Below are 13,659 nucleotides of genomic sequence, written 5' to 3' on the forward strand. Positions count from 1 at the left end.
ATTGTTATGTGTACATGATATGGTAACCTAAGGCGTTTTACTAACAACCAGAGAGGAAGAAGGGTACATGGGAAGGCTTAACAACCTATCCCAAGCCCCCATATGTTAGGATTAATTAGGAAGAAGTTTAATGAGGCACATCTTGGTGCCTTTGGGGTAACCTACTTTAGTTACCTTCAGGGCGTGGATGAATTGGCCTTTAGTGAGCAATTGGTCCATGAGTTGTCGCTTCGTAGAGTGGAAAATCAAGGGGTTAAAGACCTAGAAGGGCTAACTTATTTAATAGGTTGTGAATTGACCCGGTTCACAATGCAAGACTTTTGCCTCATTACCGGGCAACGAGACATAAAGGTTGAGCCATAAAGTATTTGGCTGTTAAGGGAGTATTTTCCCAGAAAATTAGCATTGGTAGGTGAAATATCAAGCGTAGAAAGAAAAGGGGAAAGGTAAAACGAAGGCCATCCCCAAGAAAGTCAGCAAAAAAATATCCGTTACTTGTGATGAGCTTGAAAGGGAGTTTAAGGAGTGCAAAAACAGAGGCAATGCCTTCAAGCTAGGTCTGGTATACTTTGTTGATGATGTATTAATAGGGCCAAAGAATAACGTTGATGTGAATCTAGACTACCTCGACATTATGGAGGATAATGGATAGGTTCAATAGGTTTGTATGGGGTTCCATCTCCTTTGAACAACTTCATGACAACCTCTCGTTTACTGCTTCAAGGAGAGGTAGAGGTAGAGTTGAGGGGGATGGTGAGGGAGATGAAGAGGAGGAAGAAGAAGAAGAAGAAGTTAGGGAAACGAAGAGGGCGTAGTAGTCTGAATTAGGATGCAAAGGAATTTCATACTCTTTTTAGGTAATATGTGTTGCTTTCAGGTAATATTGGCTTTATTAATGTGATTGAGTATTCATTTATTAACAAATATGTGCAGGTGTGGGCATACGGAAAAATTTCCTAACTTGAGAGGTGCCTAGGTTACTGCAAGGTGGTAGATCTGGCAGCTACACCGAAAATTTTGCGATGCAAGACAATGAAGAAGCAGCCGATCCACGAGCAACTGCAGTTGTATATTGTTGATGCATAAAACCGGAGGTATTGGAACAACATAAATCCGACCATGAATCTGCAAAAAATGTAAATAACACAAGATGTATCGTGGTTCACCCCAAGGTTTGGGCTACGTCCACACTGATATTGTATTTATCTGAAAGGTGAGGGAAAGAATGTGAGAGCCTCTGTAATGAGAGTGAGGCTTTGAGAAGGGGTGAGAGGGCCTAAGAATTGGCATCTCCTAATTGTGAGGGTGAGGAGTCCTTTTATAGAATAAAGGCTCCTCACTTATTACATATTTGCCCATTCTTTTATTACATAATTACATTTAAATCCTCCGAGTATTTGTACGAGATCTAAATACAGAGGCCCTAAGTATGGTATAAACAGTAATCCCCCAAGTCTTCAATCAAGAGAGTCTTTTGGCTGGAGACTTGAGATTCAGTCCATGTGTGGGCCGAAGTAACTAGACGTTGTCTTGAATTGATGCTCGATATGAGGCGATGCTCAATATGAAATGATGCTTAACTAGAAGTAGCACATGTTGTGAGGCTGCTCGGCTCGTGGCTTATGTTGCCTTGGTTGGCTCGGCTTGTGGTGTTAAAGGTAAGGGAGTCCCTTTTATAGAATAAGGGCTCGCTCCTCAATACATGAATGATAGGCTAGAGTTGATGCTCTCTAATGATGGTGAGAAAGTCTCTTTTATAGAATAAGGGCTCGCTTCTCAATACATAAATGATGGGTTAGGAGTGATGCTCGCGGCGAGGTGGTTGCTCAGCTGGCGGCAATGCTCCCTAATGAAGGTGAGGGAATCCCTTTTATAAAATAAAGGCTCGCTCCTCAGTACATAAATAATGGGTTAAGTCCCCCGAGTATTTCTCATGAGGCCTAGTTGAGGCCCAATATATGGTACATATTGTAGTCCCCCAAGTCTTCGGTCAATAGAGTCTGTTGGCTAGAGACTTCAAATTGAATCCATGTATGGGCCGAAGTGGCGGTTGTTCGGATGTGGTATTTGTATACCCTGCACTGAAGCTTTGTAAGTGAAGCTTTGTAGGTGAAGCTTTGCAAGTGAAGTTTTGAAGCTGAAGCTTTGTAAATGAAGTTTTTGAAGCTAGATCTTTTGTAAATGAAGCTTTTGAAGCTAGAGCTTTGATGAAACTTTTGAAGCTAGAGCTCTGTAAATGAAGCTTTTGAAGCTAGAGCTCTGTAAATGAAGCTTTTGAAGCTAGAGCTCTGTAAATGAAGCTTTTGAAGCTAGAGCTTTTGTAAATGAAGCTTTTGAAGCTAGAGCTCTATAAATGAAGCTTTTGAAGTTAGAACTTTTGTAAATGAAGCTTTTGAAGCTGATTGACATGAGTGATGCTCATGAATGTTTATGTTGATTGACATGAGTGATGCTCATGGATGTTGACATGAGTGATACTTATGAATGTTGACATGAGTGATGCTCATGAATGTTTATGTATGATTGAATGAGTGATGTTCATGAACGTTTATGTATGATTGACATGAGTAATGCTCATGTATAATTTGAAGTATTGGACGTACTTTTGATCACCTGGTTAGTGGTGATAGCAGCAGGTTGCCGAATAATTTTGGAGTACTGGGCGTACTTTTGATTGCCTGGTTGGAGCTATTTTGGGCTTATGGGCCTTCGCCCTCTACACAACATTCCAGCCCTTTTAATTTGGGCTTTGCCCTTTTTTTTTTTTTAACTTTTTTTATTATTACCCTCTGATGGGTTTATACAGATGTCTCCGAAAGATACGAAAAATAAATTACATCATTCAAAAATAAGGAAAGTAAATCACATCATTCTGGTGGGGTGTTTATTCCTTGCTTTTGCAATGTCGCCATGTGCTCTCGCAGAGGAAAACCTTCATTTTGCTTTATGCTTTTTCTCGAAATGATTTGCTTTGCTTTTGTTTTTTCTTTTCTACTTTGCTTTTCCCACTCTATTTCTTTCTTTTTTCTCTTTTCTCTTTTCTTTTCTTAGTGCTCCGTGGTCCACGAGTCCACAACTTGTTATCCACTTGCACTCTTGATTTAAAAGTTGTTGCACCAGAAGCTAATTGCTCCCAGAGACTGTCCGTAACCCGAATAATCATACTCCACCAAGTTGACTCGGAGGTGGAGACTCAACTCACTGGACAACTCGTACATCTGACCCAGATCAGTTGCATTCCCCTTTCATCTAAATGCTTTAGCTTACTAACCTTCCTGTCATGGGCCACCCGCATCTTTTCCTCGGCTTTTACTTCATTGTATAGTTTCTTCTCCTAAAGATATAGCTTGTGTAAGGTGGAAGAGAGATTTTTGGATCTCAACATCAATTCTTCATCGAACCCCAATTGAGCAGGAACAGCCACTTCAGCAGAGGTCGATGGCTCGGCACTCGAGCATCTTGGAAATTTCGTTCCCCGACTCCGAAGCTCTCTGAAACTGAACTTTAATCTCACGAGCAACTTCGAAAGCATCTCAAGACCCCGATCGAGCTTTAGCTGCAGCTCCACCATTGCCATGGTCCTCGCAAGTCTCCTCCTCATCATGCAGTTTTCGTTGTTGCCTGCGCTCAGCGTTTGCTGCGGTGGCCTTCATCGGTCCGCCGCGCCGTCCGTAGCCATAATATTTGACCTTTCGTGAGAGAGATTAGGGATTTTCAGAGAGATATAGTGACTTACTTTGAATCACGCCTGTTGATGCACAAAATCAGCGAAGACTTTGGTACAACAGAAAGTGTCAGGTTTTGTGACCTTCGCTTGGTTGCTTCGGTCACTAGTGAGGATAAGTACGTAAATGAATAGAGACAGAGAAGCAAACACAGGATGTACGTGGTTCACCCAGATTGGCTACGTCCACGGAGTAGAGGAGTTCTCATTAATTGTGAAGGGTTTACATAAATACATAGGTTCAAGCTCTGGTTTAGTGAGTTCTAGTGAATAGTTTAGTACAAAATGACATTAGAGATTGTTGTGGGAGAATGATCCCTATTTATAGAAGAGAGTTTCTAGTTTTGTTCTAATATTGACACATGTCGTGTTGTGATTGGCTTCTGATGTTGACACGTGTCGTGCTGTGATTGGCTTCTGATGTCGACACGTGTCGCATTGTGATTGGCCTTCTGGTTGAAGGGAAACTCTTCTGGGTCCTTGACGGTATAATGTTGACCGGTGCTCGGTAGTTTCGGGATTAGTCAAGTATGGTACAAACAGTGCTCCCCTAAGTTCCCGAGTGAGGGAAGCTCCTCGGTTGGGGACTTGCAAGATCCAAGCCGCTGAGTAATCACGAAACTTCTAAGTACCGAGGTGTGGTATCGTCTTCACTTGCCTTATCTTTCTCATAGGTAGATGTGGCATCTTCTCTGGAAGTACGCTTCCTCCATCCAGGGGTGGTATCTTTAACCGATGAAGATGCACAAGGTAATGTATCAATTTCACTTGAAGCTTACTTGTAGTTTCGGGCTTGGTCAAGTGCGATACAAACCCTATAGTAGGAGTCCCCCAAGTCGCCGAGCTAGGAGATCTGCCGAAAGAGGTGACAGACAAGGTAAGCAGTCAAACTTCCAAGTAAGCAACCCAGGATCAGAGGTTTGACTTCGGCTTCCGGTTGATTGTTCTCCTTCTCCTTGTCTCTCATTCAACTGCCAGGATAAGGAGAAGCAAATGGATAAGAGATGATATGAGATACTTTTGCTTTTGAAGAAGTAACTTTCCACAGGCTTATTCTTGAACTGTGCTGGAGGGTTTTCTGGTGCCCTTCAGAGTATAAGGCCGACTCAAAAATTTGAGGGTCAAAACAAGTCCATCAAATCTAGAGTACGTTCGACCTTGATGATATGGGATACTTTTGCTGTTGACGGAATAATGAATGTGGTATGGAAAGGTGTCGTGCTGTAGTGATCTGTTTCAGCTCACCGTTGAACCTTCTGCTTCAATCTTTTGCATGGCAGAAGTGGTGTGCAACCTTTGCATTTAAATGGTCCTTCAGAACATTCCTTCATAGTGACTCATCCACGCTTGGCAGCTTCAGTGTAAAGAGCCAATATCTGATCAACTGTCATGAGGTATTTGCTGGTGGAATTCGTGACCTTGACAGCAGTTGAGGATGAGTACTCGAGAGCAATGCTAAGTAAGCAACCAGGCAAAGGCTCCAGGCAGTCAGTTCCAAATTGGAGGTTTGATTTCAGGTTCCGACTGACTGCTCTCTTTCTCCTTGTCCTGCAGGTGTGGACAAGGACAAAGACAAAGACAGGGAGAAAGCATGATATGGGATACTCTTGCTTTCGACCCTGATGATATGAGATACTCTTGTTCTTGGTGTGGCTTATTTGCTGAGGTATTATCGGGGGGGGAAATAAAGCTGAGTATTTCGAGAGGTTATGTTGAGGGTGCCTTTTCGAATGCGAGAAAGGGTTGAGCATTTTTGCAGGTTTTCCTGTCCGTTGAGGAGGGAGGTCAATGTATATAGGGATTTCCCAATAACAAGTAGTAATGTTATTCCTTTACCCTTCTTGGTCACATCAATGTAGTGGGAGCTGCCAGCTTCACGTGTTTTAATTTTGTCAGAGCACTTTGAAAAAGTGGTATGTGGTATCTGGAAAGCTGATGTTACGTGTGAAGATTACAGACAAGCTTTATCTAAGGAAATCTGGCTCTCGAAGTTCTGAGAGTTGTGCCTCTTCGGTTTTCGAACAAGCAATCCCGTCGAGGATCTGACTCTCGAGATTCGGAAAGCGGTGCTACTTCGGTTTTTGAGAAAGTAATTATGTTGGGAGTCTTTTCTCGAATGTGAGTAAAGGTTGGACGTTCTTGCCAACCTGTCTTGCCGCAAAACACGGAGGTCGACACACATAGGGACTTTCTAGTTGTCAAGCAGTGGTGCTGTTCCTTTACCCTTATGGGTAATAGTAGGGTAGCTGGAACTTCGAAATTCTCGTGCCTAAACTTTCTCAGAGATCTTTGACAAAGTTATATGTGGTACCCGAGGAGTTGATGGTGCATATGGAGAGCGGTGATTGAACAGTGAGATTCACGTGCTTTCTACTTCACCAGAAATCTTCGACAGATTGCCCGTAATTTCCGCAAAGCTGAGTGTGCATGTGACAGGTGCTGACGAGGCTGAAAAAGCAGGTGCTTCTTCGATTTCTGAGATCGGCCCTCGTGGTCTCTGAGCAGCCCAGCTTTTGAGAAAGCAAACGCCTCTTCGATTTCTGAAGCTCCGTCGAGTGCAGATTTTTATAGAGGCTGGCATTAAGTTCCACAGCGCACTTGAATCTCTACCAGTAGAAGCTCATTTCTTGCACTTCTAAGATCTTGATTTGTCTGACTCTTCCCTCTTCAACACATTTGAAAATGTCTGGACCCTCCGACCGTCTTTTGACTTGAACCTTGGAGAAGAGACAGCCACGCCTTCTCCAGACAACATATGGCGCCCATCCTTCATATCCCCTACTGGTCCTCTTACCGTTGGGGATTCTGTGATGAAGAATGATATGACCGCTGCAGTGGTGGCCAGGAACCTTCTCACTCCCAAAGATAACAGACTACTTTCCAAACGGTCTGATGAGTTGGCTGTTAAGGACTCTCTGGCTCTTAGTGTTCAGTGTGCAGGTTCTGTGTCTAATATGGCCCAACGCCTATTTCCTAGAACCCGCCAAGTTGAATCATTGGCTGCTGAAGTGATGAGTCTCAAACAGGAGATTAGAGGGCTCAAGCATGAGAATAAGCAGTTGCACCGGCTCGCCCATGACTATGCTACAAACATGAAGAGGAAGCTTGACCAGATGAAGGAATCTGATGGTAAGGTTTTACTTGATCATCAGCGGTTTGTGGGTTTGTTCCAAATGCATTTATTGCCTTCGTCCTCTGGGGCTGTACCTGGTAATGAAGCTTCAAATGATGAACCTCCAATGCCTCCTCCTTCTGGGGTTTTGTCAAGTACTGAGGCTCCGGATAACCACCCTCCGGTGCTTTCTCTTTTTGGGGCTCTACCGACTGCTGAGACTTCCCCTAAGCAACCTTTGTGAAGGCTCCCTTTTGTTTGTTTATTTTGACTCATGTATATGTACATATTTGTGGCTTATCGAAAATATTAATAAATAAGCTTTGCTTCATTTCAACATATTGTGTTAAATACACCAAAGCCTTCTTCATAAAGTTCTTTGAATTTTTGCTTTTGTTGAAACCTGTATTGTTGAAGCTTTGTGAGTGAAGCATGTAGTTTGAGGTAGTGTTCCCTTAATTTCCCGAGTAAGGAAAACTTCTCGATTGGGGACTTGAAAAATCCAAGTCGATGAATAGTCGCGAAACTCTTGAGTACCGAGGCTTAGTAGCATATGGCGAGAGTCCCCCAAGTCTCCAGTCGAGGGAGTTGACGAATGAGGTGTCTAGCTAGTAGTCAATGTCATGAGTAGGAAAACTTCACTTGTTTCTTTTCGAAGTGGTAACCCAGGGCTCTTTCTTCATATATTGTTTTTTGTTATGAAGATGTGTTAGGCCCAAAGAAGTGGAGGCCTAGGCCCTTTTTTTTTTATTTTTTTATTTTTTTTACTCCCTCCCTTTTTCTTTGGAATGTTTGTACAAATATCTATAATGTGGCCTTTGTCATGATTTTGGAGGATGGGTGTATTCGAATCCAATGAGGGGTAGGGTATGACTCATTATCATGTGCCATGATTTTGTCTTCCTTTAGCTTTTCTTTTGCTTTGCTTTACCATTTTTGCTTTCCTTTAGTCTTCCTTTAGCTTTTCTTCAATATAACACCATTTTCTGTGGCTCAGATCGCAAAACCATCTTCATGAAAGTTGTTCCTTAGCTCTTGAACTACAACATATCCGAATTGGAGATCCATCGGAGCAGTACAACTCCAGAAATTCAGGTATGATGAGTGATTGTTCGTCATTTGTATATCAACGCGTCAGACTTGTTGTGAGCTTCAAAAACTCCATTTTCTCTTGCTCAGATCAACATACTTTATTCATCGAAGTTGTTCCTTAACTTGTGAACTACAACATATCCAAAATTGAGATCCCTCGGAGCTGTATAACTCAAGAAATTCAGGTATGATGAATGACTGGTTATTATTTTTCTGTCAACCCGTCAGATTTGTTGTGAGCTTCGAAACTCCATTTTCTATTGTTCAGATCAGCATGCTTTCTTCATTGAAGTTGTTCCTCATCGTCTCTTTCATAACATATCAAAAATTCAGAATGAACTAATGGTTAAATATTTCCAGATCTTCGAAACATCACAGCAGCTTCGAAATCTGCAAGAATCCGACTGTCATGTTTGGAGCTTCAACACTTTAATTTCCGTCGCTCAAACAGAAATGGTTCCTTCTTGAAAGTTGTTCATATGCTCAAGAACTATAGGGTGTCCAAAATTCAGCTCCATTGGAGAAGAGCAGAGGTTGCAGAAATTTGATAGATGAAAGGAGGCGGAAGAGGGAGAGAGAGAAAAAGTCTCTTGGGTTGGATTTCTATTTTGGGGCAGATTCCAATTTTTGTAGCACCTTCATTATTGATGAATTGCTTGTACTTTTGTCCATTATGAAACTTGGGACTTTGGCTTGTTGTTGGATCTATTATAATATGTTTGGGAACATATATAAGTGAATAAATAAGAAGGAAAATTTTGGGCCCTTGTGGGTGTAAAACAAAAAATGTTTATGTTTACCCAAGTGTTTTTGTACAAGTTCAAGGGCATCTTGGGTTTTGTGAACAAAATTTGTTTATTTGGAGCAAGGTTTTGTGTTGAAGCTTTGTAGGTGAAGCTTTGGTGTTGAAGCTTTGTAGGTGAAGCTTTGTAGATGAAGCTTTCTAGGTGAAGCTTTGATGGTGAAGCTTTGTAGATGAAGCTTTGTAGATGAAGCTTTCGAGGTGAAGCTTTGATGGTGAAGCTTTGTAGATGAAGCTTTCTGGGTGAAGCTATGTAGGTGAAGCTTTGTAGGTGAAGTTTTTTGGCTGTGTATGAATAGATCTATTGTTTGGATATAAGCCATTGTTTGGTTGTTCCTTTCTTTGTATAGTCTTGTCGACACATACTTAGATTTTGTTTCGTGTTGGATATATCTGCTTTGAGGTTTCAACACTTGAGTGTTCCATTGCTAGGAATGTAAAAGAGTGAGGGCCGAGTTGGCTAAATTACCTCTTTATTGAATTCATTGCCAAATGGCCTTCATTACATAGGATGCCGAACGGCTATAGCTCAACACTTGTACATCGTGAGTCTATTTGTAGTAGTACTTCAAGTGATCAGCGTTCCATGGATGGCCAAGGGTCTTGCCATCGGAGCTTCTAAGTGTGTAAGAGCCAGGGCGACTGATGCCAATGACTTCATACGGTCCACCCCAGTTTGGACTAAGTGTGCCTTCACTCGGGACTCTGTCGCAGAGTAATCTTTTCTTTAAGACCCAGTCTCCTATTTTGAAAGAGCGAGGCTTGACCCTAGAGTCATAATAGTTGGAGATGCGCTGCTTGTAGGCGACATTCCTCAAGTGAGCTTGGTTTCTGTGTGAAGGATTTATTTTGAAAAACATGTTCATTTGAATAACATCTATAGCATGCAATTAACAAATTAAAGGCGGAATCATGCTTGTATGCATTCAAAAACAAAACATTACCCATGAAATTCAAAGCCTAGTAGATTGGTGAACCAATAATCAACTCAAAACAAAGTGAGTTGAAATTAATACCTTTGTAGATTCCTCTTTGCATAAGCAAAGGCTAATCACCCAAAGAGATAGGGCCTTCATTCCTTGCTTCTTAGATCCATGGATTTGGATGGAAGAATAGGTTCTCCAAGTTCCCAAAATTGAGAACCTCTAAGTCTCTTCACCAAGGTTTGATTGTAGAAGAAATGAGTGACCTTGGAGTAGTAGGATTGCTAGATGTACCCTCCAAGGTGTTGGCCTCTTTAGAGAGAAAATGGAGAGACAATTCTCACCCATTTTCACCCAAAATAAACCCTTAATCACCTTAATGAATATTTGGCTATAAAGTCATTTATATAGTCACTTCTTTAAGTGACCTAAACAACCAAAACCCTAATTCATACACATATGGCCGGCCATTTAGGGAGTTTTGGGCTTTTGGGCCTTAATGAATCTTTATTCATTAAATTGTCATACAACTTAAGTTAATGGGCTTGACGTTCGAAGCCCATTGGGCCTTAAGGTCCAAAACTATCCCGAAGTCTTTAACGAACTTATTCGTTTGATTAATTAACATATTAATTAATCCTTGCCATAAATAAATGATTAAACCATTTAATCATTCTTACTCATTTCCGTTTAATCTTCAATCTCTACCTTTTATGGTGTGCGATCCATTAGGTTCCTTTTAGCGAGGCAGTGGGCGATTAAAACAATTTTACATCGATTGTGAATTGAAACAATTTTCAATTCTCCCTTTAGTGGTTATACACGTATAGGGCTTCCACAAACCATGGTTGACGCCTAGCAGCATGTCATGGTTACCCAAGCTAATCAGAAGAGGTTAGAGAACCTATTCAGTTCGGGATTACAAATGCAATACGGTCCTTCTCTAATCTAATACTCTTGACCACATTGTTTGGTATGATAGTTTATTTACTCATGTCTACTATCCAATGTGAATCGTTTGCTTATATGATTTCCTTGAATGTGATTTGGAACGCATTCCCCAATCTCATTCATACTCTGGCCAGAGATTCCAAATCATATCATAGAGTATTCTCCCTCAACTGTTTGAAGGTTAGAGATCCCTTGTTGCGCATTTACTTGTCTCCATAGCTAAGTGGCTTAACCCCAACGATGCCGTGACACCCCTAGGGGGTGAATTAGACATAATCAAAGATTAAGGACTTAACCACAAGACAACTGTGATGCCTCAGGTCAAAGGACTACTTTGCATTATCCCAACCATGAGTTCTCATGTGACATGGAATATAAGAACTCTTCGTTGATCACGTTCAGTGAACTCATTCTCTTATTGAGCACCTACGTACTTGTCTTGATGTCACACACACCAATGACTCGAGACTAGTCACTCTCCCTGAGAGAAAACACAGTACGTACTGATCTTAACGGACTGTCAATGCCCAATTGGTAATCCTATGATCAGGAACATTTAGGATGTGTCTACGAAAGAATGGTCTCATTAATCTAACTTCATTAGATTGCATTCTCCCAATCACATATTCCTTGGACTTTATCGTTTAAGCATATAACATTTATATGAGATGGCTCAAACAATAATCTTTGCCCTTTATATGTTAAACTAGATTAGTTTAACATTTGAAATGTCCGTAAAGTATCATCATATGATTGGTTTTAGGGCACATTTCCAACACTGTGTTCCTCGACTAAATCCAAGTTGAGGGTGAGTTGTTTGTCATTTTCACTTTGAATGTAGTTCTGGACTCGGAATGTTGCTTGCTCGAGCTCAACAGGGACAACCGCCTCTGTGCCAAAGGCAAGTGAGAATGGAGTTTCTCCTGTTGAAGTCCGATATGAAGTGCGATATGACCAAAGAACTTGGGGTACAAATTCTGGCCAACAGCCTTTAGCTTTGTCCAAGCTGGTTTTCAAAGTGCGCTTGATTATTTTGTTGATGGCCTCAACTTGTCCATTAGACTGGGGATGAGCTGGAGAGGCAAAGCATAAGTTGATGTTGAACTTAGAGCAGAACAACCTGAACTTCTTGTTGTCAAACTGTCGCCCATTGTCAGTGACTATCGCATTGGGAATGCCGAATCTACAAAGGATGTTCTTCCACACGAAGTCTTCTATCTTTGCCTCAGTAATGGTTGCCAAGGGTTCTACTTCGGCCCACTTTGTGAAGTAGTCCACTGCAACGACTGCGTAACAGACTTTGCCCTTCCCTGCCGGCATTGGGCCGATCAAATCAAGTCCCCACTGGGCGAAGGGCCAAGGGCTGATCATAGGAGTAAGAGGCTCTGGAGGGGAATGAGAAATAGTCGCATATCGTTGACATTTGTCACATGAGCGGGATACTTTGATGGCATCCTGGTGGAGTGTTGGCCAGTAATATCCTTGGCGAAAAGTCTTGTGTGCTAGGGACCGAGATCCAGCATGATCTCCACAGACTCCCTCATGTATTTCCCGAAGGACGATTTCCGCCTCGGCAGGCGTAAGACACCTTAAGTATGGCAGGCTAAAACCTCGCTTATAGAGTTGATCATTGATGATCAGGTAGCGGGTAGACTTGTATCGAATTTGCTTAGCCTGGACTTTATCATTTGGGAGGGTGCCATGAGCAAGGAAATTATAGATCGGGGTGATCCAACTATCCCCCTGTTGTAAGTTGCATACTTCTGCGGCCATGGTGCTTGGTGTTGCCAACAGTTCGACATGAATTTTTCTTCCAATCTTGTCTTCCACAGCTGAGGCGAGGCGAGCCAGGGCGTCTGCATGACTGTTTGCCGCTCGAGGAACTTGGGTGATCTGGTAGTGGAAGTGCTTGAGCAAAAGTTGTGTTTGCGCAAGATATGCTGCCATGGAGCTGTCCTTAGCATCAAAGTTGTTGGTAACCTGGTTGACCACTAATTGGGAGTCACTGAAAATATCAATTTGTTTAACCCCGAGGTGTTTGGCCAAACGTAATCCTGCTAGAAGGGCTTCATACTCGGCCTCATTGTTTGATGCCTTGAATTTGAAACGAAGAGCATACTCCATTGCTACTTTGTCGGGCGTAGTCAAGACTAGTCCCGCTCCACAGCCCTGTTGGTTGGATGAGCCATCAACATACAGACTCCATGTTGGGGTTGTTGGTTCTATCTTCTGAGCTTCCGGGGGTAATGAAGCCACTGCTTCAGGTGTAGAAGCAATGTCAACCGGATATGTGAAGTCGGCAATGAAGTATGCCACTGCTTGGCCCTTCTCAGCTGGCTTTGGTTGGTAGGAGATGTCAAACTCACCCAACGCTATTGCCCATTTGATCATTCGCCCTGAAGTGTCAGGACTTTGGAGTATCTGTCGAAGAGGATAATTGGTAAGCACGATGATGGAGTGCGCTTGGAAGTAAGGGCGGAGTTTTCGAGCAGACATGACCAATGCTAGAGCTAATTTCTCAATGTTGGAGTATCGTGTCTCCGCATCTTGTAGGGCCTTGCTAGCGTAGTAGACGGGCCGTTCGACACCACTTCCATTCGAATAAGAACAGAACTGACTGCTGAAGCCGAAACCGATAGATAGATGATGAGAGTGTCACCAACTTCTGGTTTGGAGAGCAGAGGGGCTTTACTCATGTACTCTTTGAGGTTCCTGAATGCCTTGGCACATTCCTCCGTCCATGTAATGTACTTCTTATTTCCCTTGAGTGCTTTGAAGAAAGGAGCACATCTGTCTGTGGCCTTAGAGATGAATCTGGTTAAGGCTGCCACCTTGCCAGTAAGGCTTTGGATGTCTTTTGAAGTTATTGGCTCTTTCATGTTGAGGATTGCTTTGATCTTTTCAGGGTTAGCTTCAATGCCTCGTTGGCTAATCATGAAGCCTAAGAATTTGCCAGAGCCCACGCCGAAGGCACATTTGTTGGGGTTCAACCTCATTCGATACCTCTTTAGAATGGTGAAAGTTTCAGATAGGTTAGTGATGTGTTGGTCAGCAT

The 13,659-nt window shown here is 42.4% G+C and overlaps 1 long non-coding RNA gene across 1 annotated transcript; it reads left to right on the top strand.

The window, feature by feature from the left end:
* The first annotated feature begins 7,608 nt into the window (after positions 1-7,608).
* On the top strand, positions 7,609-9,235 carry LOC126591841 (uncharacterized). The gene is made up of 2 exons (XR_007612518.1): positions 7,609-7,931; positions 8,016-9,235. It is a non-coding gene; the product is annotated as an uncharacterized LOC126591841 (long non-coding RNA).
* The last annotated feature ends 4,424 nt before the right edge of the window (positions 9,236-13,659 follow it).

Source organism: Malus sylvestris, chromosome 12 (genome assembly GCF_916048215.2).
Source record: "Malus sylvestris chromosome 12, drMalSylv7.2, whole genome shotgun sequence".
In the NCBI taxonomy this organism is placed as follows: domain Eukaryota; kingdom Viridiplantae; phylum Streptophyta; class Magnoliopsida; order Rosales; family Rosaceae; genus Malus; species Malus sylvestris.